This window comes from Marmota monax, unplaced genomic scaffold (assembly GCF_021218885.2).
Source record: "Marmota monax isolate L192 unplaced genomic scaffold, Marmota_monax_Labrador192_F-V1.1 WCK01_AAM20220418_F8-fsc00113, whole genome shotgun sequence".
Lineage (NCBI taxonomy): Eukaryota > Metazoa > Chordata > Mammalia > Rodentia > Sciuridae > Marmota > Marmota monax.
This window is the reverse complement of record NW_026694479.1, coordinates 2,347,310-2,367,112: the sequence shown is the minus strand read 5'-3', so window position 1 is coordinate 2,367,112 and position 19,803 is coordinate 2,347,310. Positions and strand designations below refer to the sequence as shown.

Sequence of the window (19,803 nt, the reverse complement as noted above, 5' to 3'; positions counted from 1 at the left end):
AATATCGGTATCTTAAGTGACTTCTTCTTCCAGTGTATTTGTAAGTATTATGTGCTTCACTTTTTTGCTTATAGGAATTGAGTAGCAAGAAATTTTGTCATGGGAAAATTGAAATTGCATGCATCTGATAACATTATCATAATTATATTTTTATAAGCTTTCTGTAAGTTGCTTTCTAACTTTAGTTAGAAAGGCACCCTGGGTGACTTTTCTAAGCATCACATACCCGCTTCCCCACATTTGGTGGTCTTTTGGGACTTCAGGACACAGAGGTAGTTAGACTCATGACTGTGATTTATTAGAGATCAAAAAGGAAGAAAGACCCATCAGGTAGACGTCCTGTGTTTTCTCTCCCACAATGCGAGGGTGAGGGGCAGTCATGGAGAACACATGCTTTTTTCCAGAATGAAACACAACACACATGTGCCATATTTCTGCCAAGGGAAGCCTATGGGGACCTCCAAGTCCAAGGTTTTCTGGCCAAGGAGATATCTTCCCTCCATCACAACCACCAGAATTCTAGGCTCCCAAAAGAAAAGTGCTTAGAGTTCCAGATATTCCTAACTTTATCAATGTAGGGGACATCCAGATTTCCAGATAACCAAACAAGGACCAGGCCTGCAGGTTCCTAGAGATGAGAGCTGCTGTGTTAACTATGTAAAACATCTTTCTTTAGTGTCTCACATGCTGAATGTGATCTAACTACTTAAAACTAGTGAATTGTGCTGGGTGCAGTAGTGCATGCCTGTAATCCCAGTGGCTAGGGAGGCTGAAACAGGATGATCATGAGTTCAAAGCCTGCTTCAGTAAAAGCAAGGCTAAGCAACTCAGTGAGACCCTGTCTCTAAATAAAATTTTAAAAAGGCATAGGGATTTGGCTGAGTGGGCGCATGCCCCTGAGCTCAATCCCCGGTACCCCCTCACCAAAAAAATAAAATAAAAATTAAAAAACGGGAATTGTTTAATTTTCATTGGAGTTGACAGCAAGTATACATATTCATAGCACTTACAGAGTGCCTGTCCCCGCAACGGTAATAGGGCTTTCCCCTCCTCTGCTCTTTGAGAGAGGCAACAGCAGCATAATGCTCCTGTGAATTACATAGGGCAGAAAATGTTGACAGGCAGTATTTGTGTATCTTTCTATGGACACACAAAAAGGACAATACAATACCCCTGTGACCAAATTGCTTCTTGCCCCAAATCTCAGAATGCCCATATGTCAGAGGCAGGGCAGGAAAAATATGCTTCTTACCATATATTGTGACCCTACCACAAATTGATTCCAGTTAAAGGAGAACAGTTATATATCTTACTATTTATCCTAGAAAGTATAACAAATGTGTGTATAGCTTTGAAAGCCAAGAAATGTATCAGCAAGTTATCCAGTAGGCACTTTTAACTTGCAAACCAACAGCTACTCAACAAATTATTCTGCCATTATATAGAATTGACCCTGGCAATATGACATGGTTCATCATTTCCCATGGATGAACTGTTGTTGAATGATTTTCTAATTGCTTTGTAGCAAACAAGATTTTTGTTAGTAAAAGGTGTTTTTATTATAATTTATGTTTCCTATTGTTTTCCTTAATTTTGTTATTTTTGTATTCCATATGAATAATTATATGGGAAAATTTTAAAAAACACCTTAAGCCAGGCATGGTGGTCCAGTCCTCTATAATCCCATTAACTCAGTAGGCTATAGCAGGAGGATTTCAAGTTCAAAAACAGCCAGGGAAACTTAGCAAGACCTGTCTCAGAATAAAAAATAAAAAGGGCTGGGGTGTAGCTTAGTGGCAGAGGGCCTCTGCACTCAATTCGAAGTTTTGCAGAAAAAAAAATTGAATTACTAAATTAAAAAGTACATCTTGAATGTGAACCTCTTAAAAGGTGTGGGATTAATATAAATTACTGTATTATTTTATACAACAAAAATTAATTATTCCCAAATTTGATATTTAGAGGTCCAAGTACTTTGCCCTTATCTGCTTTCTACCTGCTTATATGTCCACAGTAAAGACTAAGGGGCTATTTGTAAGCCACTGGTGAAGCAACCATGAAACTACAGTATGTTTTCTTCTTTGTGCATATTCTCTCAATTTCAGCACTTATGTATCTGGCTGAAAGAAGCTGCCACTTTACAAAAGAATACTCATAAATCAGCAAGATTTTTTTCTTTCTCCATATTATGTGTCATTTCATTGAATACAAACAGGGAGGTTAATTGAAAGAGAGATGGAAGAGAAATTAAACAGTTAGAAGCAAACAAAAGTTCCCAATAGAAAGCAAAGAATATTCTTCATTCATCATCTTACCGTCTTCATATACTCAGTTCATGCTTTCATAAAACCATATGCATGTTGATAGTAAAATAGGTTATGAATTTAGAATATCCACTGAACACCTCTCTGCCTGAAAGGATTCCATCCTGATATTTTTATTAGCGTATTCATATTTTTCTCTGATTATGAACCACGAGTTCAGCAATGAGGCATATTCATCTGCAGATTCAAGTGCTTCTTTCTTGGGTTAGACTTTAACCAGTGATGCACACGGATGGAAAAGAAAGCAAGTGGAAATCTACTGTTAGCAATATTCTGATTAAAATAGGCTTCTCTCTCTTCTTCCCCTGAAGGCATTTATAATTATTGGACCCTTTTATAAATAAAGAAAAAGGAAAGTTAGATGAATGAACCACATCAAATAAGCACCAGCACTTCCTAATAACATGGTTTAGCAGTCATCATAGTACTGCTATAGATGCTCAATTCCAATAATGTCCTCTTTTGTATGTGACAATTCCATAAGGGTCAAGTGATTATCATACCCATGGACCTACCTTTGTTTTTCATGAGCTAGGAGGGATGTGAGAATATAGAGGATCCAGTGTACAATGAATCAAAATGCATTCTGCTGTCATATATATATATATATATTTTTTTTAAAGTAAATTAATTAATTAACAAAAAAAGAGCATTTGGTGGATCCAGAGGCAACATAAAACTGTATTAAATGTAATTAAATATTTTATAAATAATAGTTGACATAATTAGAATATTATATTGCTATTACTTCTAGTGTTTCAATATAAAATGAAAGTCTTATTAATGTGAGAGCTGGGATAGGGCAAGGTAAATCTGTGAACTGTGAGATACTAATCATGACCTAGTTCAATAAATTCACTGTTATTATATTTAACTAGAATCAAAATCTATAGGGCTGGGGTTGTGGCTCGGTGGTAGAGCGCTCACCTAGTACATGCGAGGCCCTGGGTTTGATCCTCAGCACCACATGTAAATACATAAATAAAATAAAATAAAGGTATTGTGTCAACTACAATGAAAAATATTTTTTAAAAAATCTATAACCATGTAAAGGCAACTCAATTGGTTTTCCTTTCTCTTTTCTTCTTGCTTAGGAAAAGAGCAGGAAACAGCTGTGGGATTGGCCTATGACTAGAATTAATTGACCATAGAAGCAGTACAGCACTATGTATTAGTATTGGAGAGTGAAATTCTAAGTATCCTGGGCAATGACTAATCCTGCATACCAATTTTTTAGTATTCCTAACTTCCACAAGGACCATTTTTTGTTTAGGGTCTTTCAAATTTTTTCCCCACGCTTTTTTATTGGTACATAATGGTGGGAGGTTTTTTTACATATTCACACTAGTACACAATATAACAATATAATTTGGCCAATATCATTCCCCAGTATTCTTTTTAGTTTTTGTTGAAAAGATCTATCCCTAAAGGCATGCACTTATATTTGAGAGCATGGAGCCTATAGATGAGATTGAGACATAAAGGAGAAGGAGGGGGCTGAATAACACATTTAATTGTCATCTACCATGAAGCATTATTACAGAGGAAAAGCAGGCTCAGCTCTCCATCTGTCCACAGGTAAATTGTCTCTGGAGGCTGATTGGTATTTTCCATTTCTCCAAGGGACAGAAATGGAGAAAATAGGCTTATATCATATAATGTTGGTGAGTTTTAATGAAGAACTTCAGGATGAAAAGCATATTTAAATCATGGAACAAGCCTGATAATTTCTGCTTTATTTGGAACATTACTAGATTTAAGTATATGGGTTCCCTTTTTTTCAATTTCATTTAACTTTTTATTTTTCCTAAGGTGAGAAATCATCTTTACTTTTTTAGATCAATTGAGGTCCCTTTTGTAGGATACTGTACTTGCATGCTTTAGTTACTTTTCATTTGTTAACTAATTCACTTTTTTCTCAGTAAGCAATTACTGAACATCTTTTCTTTGATACTGAGTACTATTTCTCATAAAAGGCAATGTAACGTATGATTTTTTTTAAACACATGAACTTTGAAATTTAAAAGAGATATGTTTTTAAGTCAGTTCTGTGACTCACTATAACTTGTATCGTAACTGTTCTTGGCCTCAATTGGACTATTTTTTTCAAATGTAGAATGGCTATTGATAATAGTAGTCATGAGTAAGCTATGCCATTAACATAGACCAGACATGTTTGTGTCTTTCCACAATGGTAGATTTACTGAAAACATAAATTCACACATACATCTTTGATTGGTTGCAATTCACTGAGTACTCATGGGTCACTTGGTAGCCATGTGCTCAGCAATCAGGTTTTTTTATGCTAGTCTTAATTACTAATGTCTTTAACACCCACATCACACATCAAACTCCACATAGATAGATAAATAGATAGATAGAAAGAATAAGAAAGGGTTTAGGTGGCCACAGGATTTTAGGAGGCTACACTGAGAGCCAAGGTAGACAGCCCATACAAATATAAAGGAATCACTGCAAGGGGGTCATATAAGATTACAAACCGGGCCTAGAACTTGTTTAGGGCAATGAGCTGTTAGGGCACGGAACTTATTCTAGGCCAGTGTCCTGATGGCAGGCAGTTTCAAAGTGGGCCACATTAAGTAGGGAAATCAAGCTGAGCTAAAGCCCTGGAACAGAGTAAGATGTTCATCACCCACCAACCTTGTGATGAGTTCACCAGATAATATCAAGACTGTGTACTGCTAAAACCAGTCTCAGAGAGTTTCTCCTTTTATGCATTTCAAGTTACAGGGTAACATCTGGTGAGACTGATAATCTCATGGGCCTGGTTTTTATGATGTAGGTTTGATACACACACATATCTGTGGCCTTCTGATTTAACTTGATAAATTCATGGGTGGTCATTATTTATTAGCATGATTAATGTATTTATCAGTTTGTGCCTTATGGTTATGCTATAAATCTGGGAGTTTTTCCTTTCTGAAAGTTCTCTGTATCCAACATCTTGTAGTTATCTCTTTGACTAGACAAATTCCAAGTCATTCTGCCTGATCACTTATACTCAAAATAGAATTTAACTCAGAGCTAGACACAGCCTGAAAGTTACTATTCTATACATTATCGAATGATTCAGAGCAGAGGAAAGCCTGCTTTCTACATATTTGTATGAGATTTTTATAACACCTGAAAACTTTAAGATTTGAAATCCTGTTGAACCACTGCATGACAATGGGCAAGTCATTTAACCTATTTCTTCTTATATGAAATGAGAAATTATGACCCTCATAGGGTTGTTGTAATTAAATGAAATATTAAACATTTAGTAAAGCCTAATAAATAGTGTTCAATAAATTAGAATTTTTATTTTGTTATTAAGGATAAATAAGACAAACTACAAATCAGACAATGTTTTCGATGTTACATATTTTTAAAAAAAAAAAAATTCTATCCAAGGAACTTACTTGAAAAGTTAATGAAATTCCCATTTCATTGTTATCAATACAAACTAGTGTCATTATGGATACTGTTTAACAAGAAGCTGTTGTGTTTGGGTTGGGGGTTAGAGAGTTGTTTCTGAAAATCATAATGATGAAAGAAAGGTGGAGTATGTTGTGGTATTTTTCTTCTAGTAATGTCTCAAACACAGAACTGTTTATTGAGCTACATTGATTTTCATGTACTTTCAGGCAATTCAAATGGAAATTTGGCCTAGGGGAAATCCTAATTCCTTTAAGCTACAAAAGACCAGCTATTTGTTTTTATTCTAATTCTTTAGTACATTGGGAAACAAGATCATTAATGATCACAAAGACATGCTTTGTTTGCTCAGACAAAACTTAGACATACTGTATTCAGCATACCTCTATTAAATACCACAGTTGCTCTGAGTTTTGGGAGACTGGAGATTAGAAATTGAAAATGAAATACGCACACCTGGGGAGTTACCTATTGAACAATATGGGGTGCCTAGAGAAAGAGCAAATCTTTTACTAATATGGACAAGAAACTTAGACATGATGTTCTAATTCTTATCTCAAATAATGATAAAAGAATAGTATTTTAAATTTAAAATAAATGACAATTTAAAAAACTCCTTTACAAATGCTTCATACTTCATTTAGACTACAAAACTCAATATTCTTTGTAACTTTTGTAATGTTCCCCAAGTTGGGAATGATATTAATAAAACAATATGAATTTTTTAAATACTCTTTTACCTTTATATTCAAATGTCATTTATCTAACTTTTCTTGAGATCTTTAGGTTGCCATTGTCTCCTCTGTCTGATAAGTAGATAACATTTGGAATTTACCCCCATATTGTAGGTTTCTTAAAATATTGTATCTCCCTTCATTCAGTCTATTCTAAAAATATATATGTTAGTACATTGCATAGGCTAATTAGCAGTGCACAGGACAATTTTCATAAGTGATTGAATTTTCAGTTCTTAAGATTTACAGATTTCTCAAGAATTGGGGAGTTATAGGTATGAGAGAAAAGGTATGAGGAACTTTAGTACAAGGCTTTCAGACTAAAGTTACTATCTCCTTTTCTTCTTTGTTTCCTTTCCACCTTTTATTTATTTTCTATTCTACCTCAACATCAGTCAGTTGTGGCATATGGGTAAGAAAGGTGTCACTAATGCCACACTATCTGGGTCCCTAATCAGATCAGAGACTATGTATGGCGAAGCTGATGAAGCACAAGTATCAGGGTCCCACACTTGTCCTGGCTTCTTCTAATATTCCACAAGGGGACCATGGGTTCACATGGTCCTTTATCACTATAAACTTGCAGATCACTTTCCACTCCACTTTTCCTTGGGGACAGTAGCATTGGAGTGGCTCCGGGCACTTTGACATTCCACAGAGGAGAATTTGAGCTAGGGGTGTGTGTTTAGTTTAGATTTAATGGGGGATGTGTTTAAAAGGTATGAAATGTTCTGTCTGTGGTTGTTACTGCTGATCATCTAGGACTGTTCCTGCCATCCACTGACTTACCAAATGATATGATTATACTTGTTTGGAAAGTGTATGAAGATATGACTTTGTCCTATGGAATCCTGAAACAGAAGGAAAGGTATTGGGGGGTGGGGGGGGATAAGGCTTTATATGTATTGAAACAATTCTCATTGTCATCATATATGTAAAATTCCTATTCAAAATGGAAATTTTCTTCCATGGGGATATATTTGATTATGCAACTTATCTAGTTATAAACATGTCATAATTCTTTCTTATTGATGAATATTTCTCATTTGAGGAATTTATCAGAATTCTTGTCTTTGTAGGATACAATTTCATAACAGAATTTACAAAGTCACGTGCATTGTATATCCCAATGTAGCACTGGATTATATGAATCCAGCAGAAAAAGATTTCTTGTTTATATGACATGTATACTGACATTGACAAAGATAGTGTAAAATTCAAAATATTGTACTATGAAGACATCACAACAAAATGGTTAATAAGTGTCATCAATTCAAAGGGTATGTAAGATCAATTTATTGCACAATAAAAAGTCTCCCCCGGTTGGGGAAGGGGCTCAATGGTAGAGTGCTTGTCTAGCATGCATGAGGCCCTGGGTTTTATCCATGGCACCAAAAAAAAAAAAAAAAAAAAATTAAAAAGTCTCTACAAATCCAAAAGTAATACTAAAAATTTACATGACATTAAAATAACAAATGTGAATCCAAATGAAACTTTATCAGTAATAAAACCATGCTAAACTATCACAGTGAATAAAGACTCTCTCTCTGTAGAACAATTGCAAAGTCATTGTCATAAACAAGGCAATTATAGTTTTCTTTTTCTTAAAGAGCCTCCCCCAATTATTTCAAACCCCACAAAAACTAGATCTGCCTCGATGTCAGCTCTATCACTTGATAGAATGCCTCATTTCCACACATATAAAGTAGGAATGAAAATAAATACCTACAGCGATTATTAATTGGATTAAACTATATAAAAGAATAGTTAGCACAGTCCCTGGCCCAAAGTAAATACCACACAGATGTCACTTACTGTTATCATTGTTGCTAAAGTATTTGGATTGAAATAAATAAAACATTGACTAATTCTTCCCTACTGAATCATCTCTTGGCCTCTACTAAATAGAAACTTGCTAGATACTAGGAGAACTAATCCCCCCTCAACTTCCTGACATGCTAACAGCATGGATGAAGCTGCCTCATTATCTGTCAAACACAGTTGAGCATGGGTCATCTAGGAGGCAAGCAGTGTGGAGCTGAGTGGAAGAAAATTCTCCTAAGCTGACTTAGTTGGAGCAAAAATCCAGACAGGCTGAAAAATCCTGCATGAAGCATGCAGAAAGAGAACTCACCAGGTCCTTCCTACTCCACCATCTCAGTGATTTTGAATAATACAGAAACTTGAGGTAACAGGGGATACTATTTCTGAGAGACCTGTGGAGATCCCCTTCAGAGCTGTTGAGCATCCCGCATGTTCTGAAAATGGCTCATTTTCAGAGTCTGTTTCTTCCACTGTGGTACCATTAATATCCATCGGGGTTTCTCAATATTAGTTTTCTCATCTGAGTCTAATTTATTCAAGTAATACTTTTATATACAGCACTTTGCCACTGGAATTCCCTCAGAATTGGTATTTTCTTTTTTTTTAATACTTATTTTTTAGTTGTAGTTGAACACAACACGTTTGTTTTATTTATTTATTTTTATGTGGTGCTGAGGATCAAACCCAGGGCCTCGCACACTCTAGGCAAGCGCTCTATGCTGAGCCACAACCCCAGCCCCAGAATTGGTATTTTCTTAAATGCAAATAATCTTTCATACAAATGCAAACCTAGTTTCTTGGACCTCTCTAAATGATGGAGGCCCTATTTTATTAGGTTGTCAGTGCTCTTTCTATTCCATTTCAGTATTTTTTAAACTGACACAAAGATAATGTTTGTTTTTACTAGTCAGTTTAACAGTGCTTCATTTTTGTGAAGAAGGCCTTGAAGAGTGGATATTATGTGGTATATGGTAATGGTAGTTATCTATTTGGATGTTATGTTTCATCTATCCCTCAAGTGGGTTTTCTTTTCACCTTTATGAATTGTTCTTTTTATTAATTTGTTTTTCTGTATATACCAATTTCATCATAAAAGGCCATGAAGTTGCAGATTCAACTTAATTATATAACAGGTGTTGCAAGCAATGGCAGATCTACATTTCACCCTGACTTAATCTGTCATTCAGCATTTCATCGCCTGTTGAATGAGAGAGTAAACCAGCAAAAATGAACTTAGTAGTTGAAATGTGAACCTTTATCAAGTTTTACTCTGTTTTTTTAGCATGTCTCAAATGCTCCATGTCATGGCTTTTGAATCACTTGATTTTTACGATTTTTACAATACACATCCCACAGAGCTTCAGAGTTGCTATTAATTTTGACTCTAATGTGAACTCTTTGTGAAATGTGTTGCAACTTTAACTTTGTGGTATTCCACCTTTCCTCATCTTGTTTACCTGCCTGCACAAGTCATATATAGTGTCTCCAAAAGCCTCATTGGAGTCACATCCTCAAATTAGGCAAATCCTCAAGAAAGTTTCGATTGGAATTTCCACTTACTTTTGCACCTGCTTACTAAATATAAGCATCAGAAAAACCATAGCCTCAAGGGCTATCTTGACAGATGTTCTATAATCATGGGGAGGATTTAGTTCCCAATAAATAATTTCCCAGAGCATCAGGGGTTTTTTTTTTATCCCTAAGAACAGAAGTAAGTGTAATCATAAAGAGCCTTTGCTATTGACATCAGGCCTTTGTGTCCCTTAACCTAGCTAAGAAGAGAGGCAGCTGCAGCAGCATCGCCTAAAGCTGAGTGAGAGTTTCAAATCAGAAGGTAGCAGTGCTGCTGGGAAGAAATGTCTGTGACAGGTGGAATATTTAGGGAACTGTTTAACATATACTATATATTACTACATGTATATGTATTATATAATTTTAACTATATATAGTATACTTCAATATATACCTATATTATAACTATACTTTAGAAAAGTATAGAAAACTATATATATATAGTTATAACATACTTTAATATATACTTGTAACTGCTTTGGACAAGGAGAATTTTTTTAGGACTTTTAAACTCAATTCTGAATGTTTTACACGTGAATACTTCTGCATTTAACACTTAGGGCATTTTCCACATAGCATGTCAGAGTGAAAATTTTGAGATCTTTTGAAGAAATTTGTCTTACATACTTATTTAGGGTTATAGAATGAGTGAATTCTATACTGTGGTGGTGGCTTGTGCTCAGATTTCTCTCCAATCTACCTCCTATGGTATAACTTGGGTCCCAGTAGGTACTGCCTAAATTAAGCTTTTTCCTACTCAGCTCACAGTAGACTCCCTGGCTTTAGGAGCAGCTGTGTTCAGAAAGAATGGAGCATTGAATCCACTGTGATTTGCCTCAAATTGGAGCAGTAACAAAAAAAAAATGCTGATGATTTGTATCATTTTAGTATCACTTAAGGTATCATTGAAATATGCCTGATTTTTTTAGACTTGATAAACCTCATTCTTTCCCATCTTATTGTCTTGTATTTATCTCCCACAAGAAACTTTGTGGTCTGCTAGCTAATTTTTTTAAGTGTCAAAATAATTTACCATGTAGGTGCTCTGTGTCTTAGAAACAATGTGTAAATTGTAATTATCTCAAGGAAATTTTTGAATTCACTTAATTTGAATTAACATGCGATATGCCATGATAAAATTTTAAAAATATGAATACTTCCATGCCTAGGATTTCCATTTTGCTTTCTTTAATCACCTTTTTCTTCTTAAGTCAATTTTAAGTTGTTTTTTCCAAGTTTGTTGAGAGACATGTTATCTGATGTAGAAATGAAAGGAACTTTCTTCCCACCCTCTGAAGGTTTGATAATCCAAATCTATAATATAAATAAGCTAACAATAGATTAATAGGAAAAAAGACATAAATTTATTAGTGTATAAATATACAACACTCACAAAATTCATGTCTATAATATAAATAAACTGATAGTAGATTAACAGGAAAGAGACAAATTTATTAGTGTATAAATATAGTCACACAAAGTATGAACTTCAAACAAAGTCCAGGTGATTGAAGGTTAAGTAGCATTCTGAGTTACAGAAAAACTAGGGGCTTAGGGTTTCTGGGGGAAGGTGACAACAGGAAACATAGGGGCTGAGGGCAAAGGGATGGTAAGGGAGGAGGTGTACAGAGGACAAAGGTGTCTTGCTATGCAAACACAGTCCCACAGGTAATGGCCCTGGGAAGAATTGGTACCTGGGAAAAATAGACTTGCTTGTGGCAAGGTGTCAGACCTGTGGTCTCCTTTTCCTGTGAATTTAGTTTGTCTAGTGAGATATCAGGGAGGGGTCCAAGACTGCTGCACTCCTCCTGGAGGACCTTCCCTTAGTTGATTGGGCAAGGCAACTTCAGAGCAAGTCCCTTCCTGCTTCCTAAAAGAAAGAGGGATCAAAGGAAGGGGGCTGGAGAAGGTCAGAGAGACCTTGGTTCGCCTTTACTTCAAGTGCCATCATTTGGAGTACCATTTTCTGAGTCCCAGCATTGAATAAAAGCCTTTTAAGTTATATGTTAAATTTATATTATACTTTTTATTAAAAGCTTTTCCATTTTGTTCCTTTACTGATATACTAGAGTATCTTTTTCAATTTGGAACACCTCATTGATTTGCATCCTTTAAAAACCATTTAAGTTCTTAATTACCACCGAAACCTAGTCTATAGGAGGTTTTAAAGCTCAATTGACTGAATATACAATTTAACCAGAAATAAAGATGAAAAATGTTCTCTTTAATTCTTGCCAAGTTCATCAGAAGTCTTTTATGGAAAAAGTTAAAATCCAAGGCATTTGGGAGTAAAACCAGGTGCAAAATAACATGTTTTCAGCTTTTTTATAATATTAGCAAGGAAGATTATGACTAGTGCCAGATTATAAAGTTGCCACATTCTTCCTAAAACTTAACCCAGGTTGACTATAGAGTGCCAGGCAACTACAAAATGTTGGTGTGGATTTTAAGTAATTTTTCTTATATGCTGAGATTTTTTTTATTGTTATTGGAGTCCTGATATTGGAAGATTGATTCTGAGGGTTCCTGATCCAACCACTTGCCCCAAAAACCAAATGGAAAAGATAATGATGAAAAGCAGAAAAGAAACATTAACCAATATGGTCATATTAGGAAGACAAAGTAAGATTCACCATCTCAATCCTGTCTTAGGGGTACTAACGTGAACTTTGGGTTCAAATAGAAGAATGGGGGCAGGAAGCAAAAAGTAATAATAATTAAGCAAATCTTCGTCAAACTGTGGTCTGGTTGATAAGTATTTCAGTTCTGATTCAGAAAGGTGGCTCCAGAAAAGTCTTTATGCTGGAGACAGCAATTTCCACTTGCTGCTTAGGATGTTTATATGTCAGACCTGTGATCCTCGAAGAGGATAATTTGGTTCCCATGAGAGGTTTGCTTCTGCTTTGGAGAGCAGTCTCACTGTGGGATGATCTGTCCCCAAGACTCCTACAGTTCCTAGAAGGTCTAGTTCAACAGCTGACAAATTCTGACCTCTCTCCAGGGGGTTCTGAAACAGGGTGCAGTAAAAGCTAATAGTTACACATCCTTATAAATACTTTGCCTCAGTCTTGAAGAGGGATGAGATAAGTTAGGTAAACTTAAGGCTAGTAAACCTTGTATTACCAGTTTTTAGATGAACACTCCCTAAATGATTAACATGCCTATGTGCAGAGCCGAGCAGGTCACTGAATTTAAGGTAACAAAAGAGATGGATACAAATGAAGGCAGAGATGCCAAGCTTTATCCTGCTTTTAGTTTCACATTGGGTATCTGCAGGTCTAAGAGTCACTGCTTTTAACAAAGGCAGCCTCTCTTAAGTCCCTGTTATGTCATTGCCCTAGTGAAGTAAATTAAAAATCAGAACTTTCCATTCAGCTTATTGTAAAGGCGGAAGACTTAAGCCCACAATTTTAAGATACATGGTTATTCTTTCCTGCAGTGGTACTTCAGTATTTTTTCAGTGACAGAATTTATCATGTCTTGAATAAGATGAAAACAGCCTTTTTTCATCTTAAAACAGTCCCTCTGCCTACCTACCTATTTTTAAAAAACAAGTTCGGTTACTGTGTGAGACCATACAAAATCTATGACTTTCCCCTCCCATTTTCATATTTACCATGTTCACAAATTATGATGTGACTAGAGCCAATTTTTTTTAATCTATTGCTCTTCTTCATGATAGGTTCAGTGACCCTCTCCTTTGTGAGTGCCTCTTTAATGAAGCTGGAAAACAGCTGTCTAAAATATGACTGTCATTTCTGGGATTTAACAGGGATGTGCCTTGGATCAATTATGGAGCAGTCAAAGGAGGTCCATAAATATGAATACGTTGCCAGCTGCTTTTCCATTAAACTCTATTGGTTGAATGAAATTAGTAAATAATTATGTTGGTGGGGAATCTACTATATCCAAATGTGATATAACGTCTTCCTTTAACAACAGAGCCTAATTTTTTCCTATACACCAAATTAGTTTTTAGGGCAATCTACATTGCAAATTGGCTGATTTGCATTAAAACTATGCCTACTTGTCCTGATTTGTCAACACCTCTTTTTTAAAAAAGTCTTTAACATTAAGCATGGGTGGGTAAGACCATCTGCTTGTGGAGCTCGCCTGGAGCTCCATCACTTAACACATGAGACGGGTTACAGCTGTTTAATTGTTATGGTACTGAATGATGATCATTCTATCCAGAATTAATATTTATATATGTATGCATAGAAAGCATGTGGTTAAACATAAGTGATCTAATTGTGAATTAATAGCATTAGGTATTCATTAATTGGTCCCCACATGAACAATGAGGTGGAAAATAATGCTTTTCACATACAGTCCAACTCTGAGCTTTTAAGATGAGTCCCCAGTAGTGATTATCATGCGTGTGAGTAATCCACTCCCAAGTACATCATTCTGTGCAAGGGAAAAAAATTGCCATTATAGCTGCCATAAAAGGCAAAGAGAAAACCATCTCTGGTTATTTCACATACCTTCATTCTTTCCTACCTCCAAAATCCTCCTATGAATTGTGACCAGCATGAGTACAAGGCACATGATAAAAGTCTAGGTGTGCACCTGGGACTGCATATATGTACACGTGACATACACAGCTACTGCAGAGGCTTGTCTCAGCAGAGGGTGGTCTTCGGCCTATATTTAGAAATGGTGACACACAAACGTATTACATTGTGCTATAAAAGTCAGCAGTATACATTCCATCTGCTCAGTACATTTCATAATGAAAAATAGAATGAAAAATTCCCAGCAAAATTACAATATAAGGACAGAAATCTGCATGCATGTAAAATATGATATTTAAATGTCTTAGTTTCCAAATAGTTACTGTAAAAGTGACTTGTATTTCTGAGTTTGAGGGCAGATTCTGTGGATATGTATGTGGATATTCATACTCTGTTTGAATCAATTAATTTACCTCATTCTGATGAAATTATTAATGAGGGAACACAAAATATATACGAAATTGTGATGCATTTTGTATTCCAAAAAGCTGAATCACATGTTGATTTGGAATTGTGCAATTCAACCAGCAGAGGTGTTTAAGCAATAAGAAGGAAGAAAACCTCCTGACACGCACCAAAAAATGGAGTTGTCTCCACTCAGGAAACTAGCCAGTGGAGGGGATGCTGGTTGAGGTGAGGTGCACCTGTCATCCCAGCTTCTCTCTGATCCCAGCTAATGGGGAGGCTGAGGCAGGAGAACCACAAATTTGAGACCAACCTGGGCAACTTTGAGAGACCATCTCAAAATAAAAAATAAAAAGAGCTGGGGATGTAGCTCAGTGGTAGATCCCTAGTAGTAGAAGAAGGGGAAAAAAGGAAAAGAAAAATGTTCCCAGCAACTGGAGTACAGTTGGGACAGTTGAAACACAAGGTGCTTATCCTGGAGTTATTATGACAGTGAACTTAGTGGCTTATGAAAACTAATCATTAGGAGACTCAAGTTTATTTGTTGAAAGTCAGGCTTTTGGCTTGGTGTGGTGACACATGCCTGTAATCCCCACAGCTCAGTAGACTGAGACAGGAGAATTTTGAGTTCAGAGCTAGCCACAGTAACTTAGCTAGACCCTGTCTCAAAATAAAAAAAGGGCTGGAGATGTGGCTCAGTGGTTAAGCACCCCTGGATTCAATCTTATCCTCTTACATTATCTTATTTAATCCTCACAAAATTATCAAATAGAACCATTAAAACTTTCCTCTGGTCTTCAGACCCCGGCGCTTTACGGTGCTAGGCTCTGCCGCGCTGGGAGATGTCAGCGGAGGGCTGGGCGGAATCCCAGGGTGCTCCCGGCAGCTTTGCGAAGCGGGTCCTGGTGACCGGGGGTGCTGGTTTCATTGCATCACATGTGATTGTCTCTTTAGTAGAAGATTATCCAAATTATATGATCATAAATCTAGACAAGATTTGTCATTTGTCCGGGCCTTTGAGTTTACCTACGTTAATGTTTATGGCACTCACGTTTTGGTAAGTGCTGCTCATGAAGCCAGAGTGGAGAAGTTTATTTACGTCAGCACAGATGAAGTATATGGAGGCAGTCTCGATAAGGAATTTGATGAATCATCAGCCAAACAACCTACAAATCCTTACGCATCATCCAAAGCAGCTGCTGAGTGTTTTGTACAGTCTTACTGGGAACGATACAAGTTTCCAGTTGTCATCACAAGGAGCAGTAATGTTTATGGACCACATCAATATCCAGAAAAGGTCATTCCAAAATTTATATCTCTACTGCAACACAACAGGAAATGCTGCATTCATGGATCAGGGCTTCAAACAAGAAATTTCCTTTATGCTACTGATGTAGTAGAAGCATTTCTTACTGTCCTCAAAAAGGGAAAACCAGGTGAAATTTACAACATTGGAACCAATTTTGAAATGTCAGTTGTCCAGCTCGCCAAAGAACTAATACAACTGATCAAAGAGACCAATTCAGAGTCTGAAATGGAAAATTGGGTTGATTATGTTAATGATAGACCTACCAATGATATGAGGTATCCAATGAAGTCAGAAAAAATTCATGGATTAGGATGGAAACCTAAAGTGCCTTGGAATGAAGGAATAAAGAAAACAATTGAGTGGTACAAAGAGAATTTTCACAACTGGAAGAATGCAGAAAAGGCACTAGAACCCTTTCCTGTATAGCCAGCATTCATATACTTGGCATTGTTTTTCAGAGAAGAAGAAAATTATCCTACCTCAACAAATGGTATGAAATCAAGTGACCAAATGAAGTGCCCTCTTTTCATTTGGAATTAGAGTCATCACTTTTTGTACTAAATTCAAATACAAAGTGCCTCAGTCTTTGGAAGATTGTCAATTGGCACAGGATTTAAATGTCAGAATTCTTTCAGAAAACATCTTCTGGAAATTAGGAAGTAGTAGGCATAGACAGATATATCTAGGGGTGGGCCAGGAAGGAATCTCCTGAACAGCGCTGGGTGGATTGCAGCCTTGGCTGGCTTGGAACTCAGTTGGCCTCCCAGCCTTTACCAGTGGATAGAAGTCTTTTAAGTTTTTATTTATAGGAGAAGTAGGATGAGTATTATGCTGTAATTCAGCTTTTTTTCAAGGTGTGATATTGTGCTTTAAAAATGGAACAAAATGAATGCATATCTAGCACTTTTTAACTGGATAATTTTGTAAAATGCTTTTTTAAAACAGAATTTAAAGTTTTTGTATTTTCAAAATCAGTTGTTGACCCCTATGTAACCTGTATCAGAGAACTTTTATCACATGTTTACTGTTTATAATTATTTTATTTATAAAATTACCAGTATTTTAATATATTTAATGTAGAATGAGACATTTTAAGTAATGTATATTTTTATTTTGCTCTAGAGGAAATTTTTAAAATACTTGATTATGTATTATTTAATCACTCTGTCCTAAAGACTGTAAGTTGACTTGAAAAGTAACTGATTGGACACTGGGCTGAGAAAGTGAGAGAAAGCTGGTTTACCCCTCTGATTATCAAGAATACAGATTTCAAAGCTTGTCGCCTTGGGTCACTGGAGATACGGGCTGGAGCAGTTTCCCTCTATGTATTGTATGTATTGTTGCTAGAACCTCAGAGACTACAGGGCACCACTTTCTTCTTTGTGGAAGAGGATGTCAGAAATGGCAATTTGACTTTTACTTTGGAGGGCATGTCCTGGCACACCCTGATCATCAGACTCCTAAAAACTTTATTGAAATAGCAAGCTTCTGAATCATCATCAGGGTGAAAGAGAATTATCAATGCCACCAGTGTGCTCTCCTCTTCCTCTTAATCTTGCCTGGTCAGCCTGATACCATCAATGTGATAGAGCCATGTGGCACTCTACAGGATATTCAGAAAATTCAAGTCTCCCAGGAAAACAGAACTAGTTCATGCAGCCCTTAGGTGAAACTGAGTGCAACTGTCTCCTTATCTTTTGTGATCAAGATGGAAATGTACACATTCACCAAATCATTGGTGGAATACCATGTATCCTCACTAAGAAGATGCCCTGTGGGCACCACAACCACCTGGGGAGTTGCTACTTGTTTCAGCCGGCAGTTGTCTGCAGTTGCTCTCCAGGCTACCCACTTTCATTGGGGACCAGATAAATGAGTTAAATAGAGATGTGGTGGGGACCCACCTCTGCATCCTTGAGAGCCTCAAGGGTGACCTCATCCTCATCATCTCCAAGATATAATTTTGTTATTGATTTACTATCTTGGCCAGCGGAGTGGCCAGTTGGGGCAAGGCTGTCAAGTTAAGGTCAGGGCACTGATTGTGAAAACTTAGGACCCTGACATGTGCATGGAAATATCTGGGTGGATGTCTTTAAAGATTTGACTGAAGTTTTTAACTATTAAGTCCTGAGTTTGGTCTTGGACTTTGTCTTTTCTCTACCTCAGGTGATAAGGTACTCATTTAATTGTCACTTGTTTGTTAATTACATTCAGTTTTTCCTTTCCTTCCCTTCCTTTCCCTTCTGTAGGTACTAGTACAGCATATTAAAGACCAATCAATGCCAAAAAAAAAAAAATAGAACCATTAAAAATCTCCATTGAGTGAACCAAGACTCAGAGAGATTACTAAACTTTTCTATAGATGCACAGCCAGTATGCAACAGACCAAGAATCCGAACCCATGGGACCCATTCCTAAGCCCATACTCTTAAGCACTACTCTATACCATCTCCTAAATTATTTAATTGTTTTTACATATGTGGTATAATGGAATGGATGGAAAGTATTTTTATCTGTGACAATGATTAAATTAATATCTGTATACTAGCCACAAAAGTTTGAATTAACACAGAAACAGATAAAATAACCATGATGGCAGTGATGTCTCAACAATGAAGAGCCACTTTATCTATTAATTCATTTATTTATTTTGGTACTGGGGATTGAACCAGGGGTACTTTACCACTGAGACACATCCCCAGACACATTCCCATCCTTTATTATTATTATTATATTTATTTTTATTTTTTGAAACAGGGTCTCATCAAGTTTCTGAGGCTGTCTTTGAACTTCTGATCCTCTTACCTCAGCCTCTTAAATTTCTGGGATTACAGGTGTATGCCATGGTGCCTGGCTTAAGAGCCACCTTTTTAATTCAAGATAATTTGAGTTACACCTGTTAACAGGACTCGAGAGTATGTCAAAATAGCAATAAGAAAAAAAAAACAGCTTGGGGAAGATCAATTTTATACTGTGAAGTAGTTAAGGAATTTGTAAACTACTTACTGAAAATTGTATTCACCTCCCTCCAAAGTTTAAATTTATACCCAGTTTTTCTGTCAACTGAAATTGGTAGACTGAATATTATGTGTAGACTTTGGTCACTGAAAAATACGCATAGAACATGGGTAGATGACATGTATCACTGGTGTCAGCTCATGGGAAAAGAATGAAAAAAGTGTAGTACCGAAATACAAGTAGAAACATCTGTGGAAATTCTCTTACCCACAAACACAGAAACATTATTGTTCCTGTATGTCACCTGTGAAAAAAAATCATTTGTCTATCATTTTCATAAAATAAATTCTAGTTTATACAAGGTGAGTAAAAGTGATTGTTTAATTTTTCATTGTTTGAAGTGATAAAAAATGTAGATAAGAAATTATATTCATTGAAGCCAGATATGGTGGTGCCCACCTATAATCCCAGCTACTTTGGAAGTAAGACAGTAGGATGGCTAGTTCAAGGTCAGCCATGGAACTTAGTCTTCAAAATAAAATATAGGAAGGACTGGGGACATAGCTCAGTATAGAGCACCTGCCCCGGTTCAATCCCCAATACTGAACAAAGAGAAAGAAAAAAAAAGAAAAGAAATTGTTGAATTTGACTAAATCAGTAGGTCATTGTTATAGTGTCCTCTGATTAGAATTGTTAGCACTACTCAGATGCTATTGCCATCA

At 36.3% G+C, this 19,803-nt stretch overlaps 1 protein-coding gene and 1 pseudogene across 20 annotated transcripts in view; both read left to right on the top strand.

Annotated features, from left to right (window-relative positions):
• Positions 1–19,803, top strand: part of Tenm3 (teneurin transmembrane protein 3) — a 2,500,614-nt gene that overhangs the window by 2,387,768 nt on the left and 93,043 nt on the right. The gene's annotated exons all lie outside the window — the stretch shown is intronic.
• On the top strand, positions 15,610–18,254 carry LOC124075565 (dTDP-D-glucose 4,6-dehydratase-like; annotated as a pseudogene).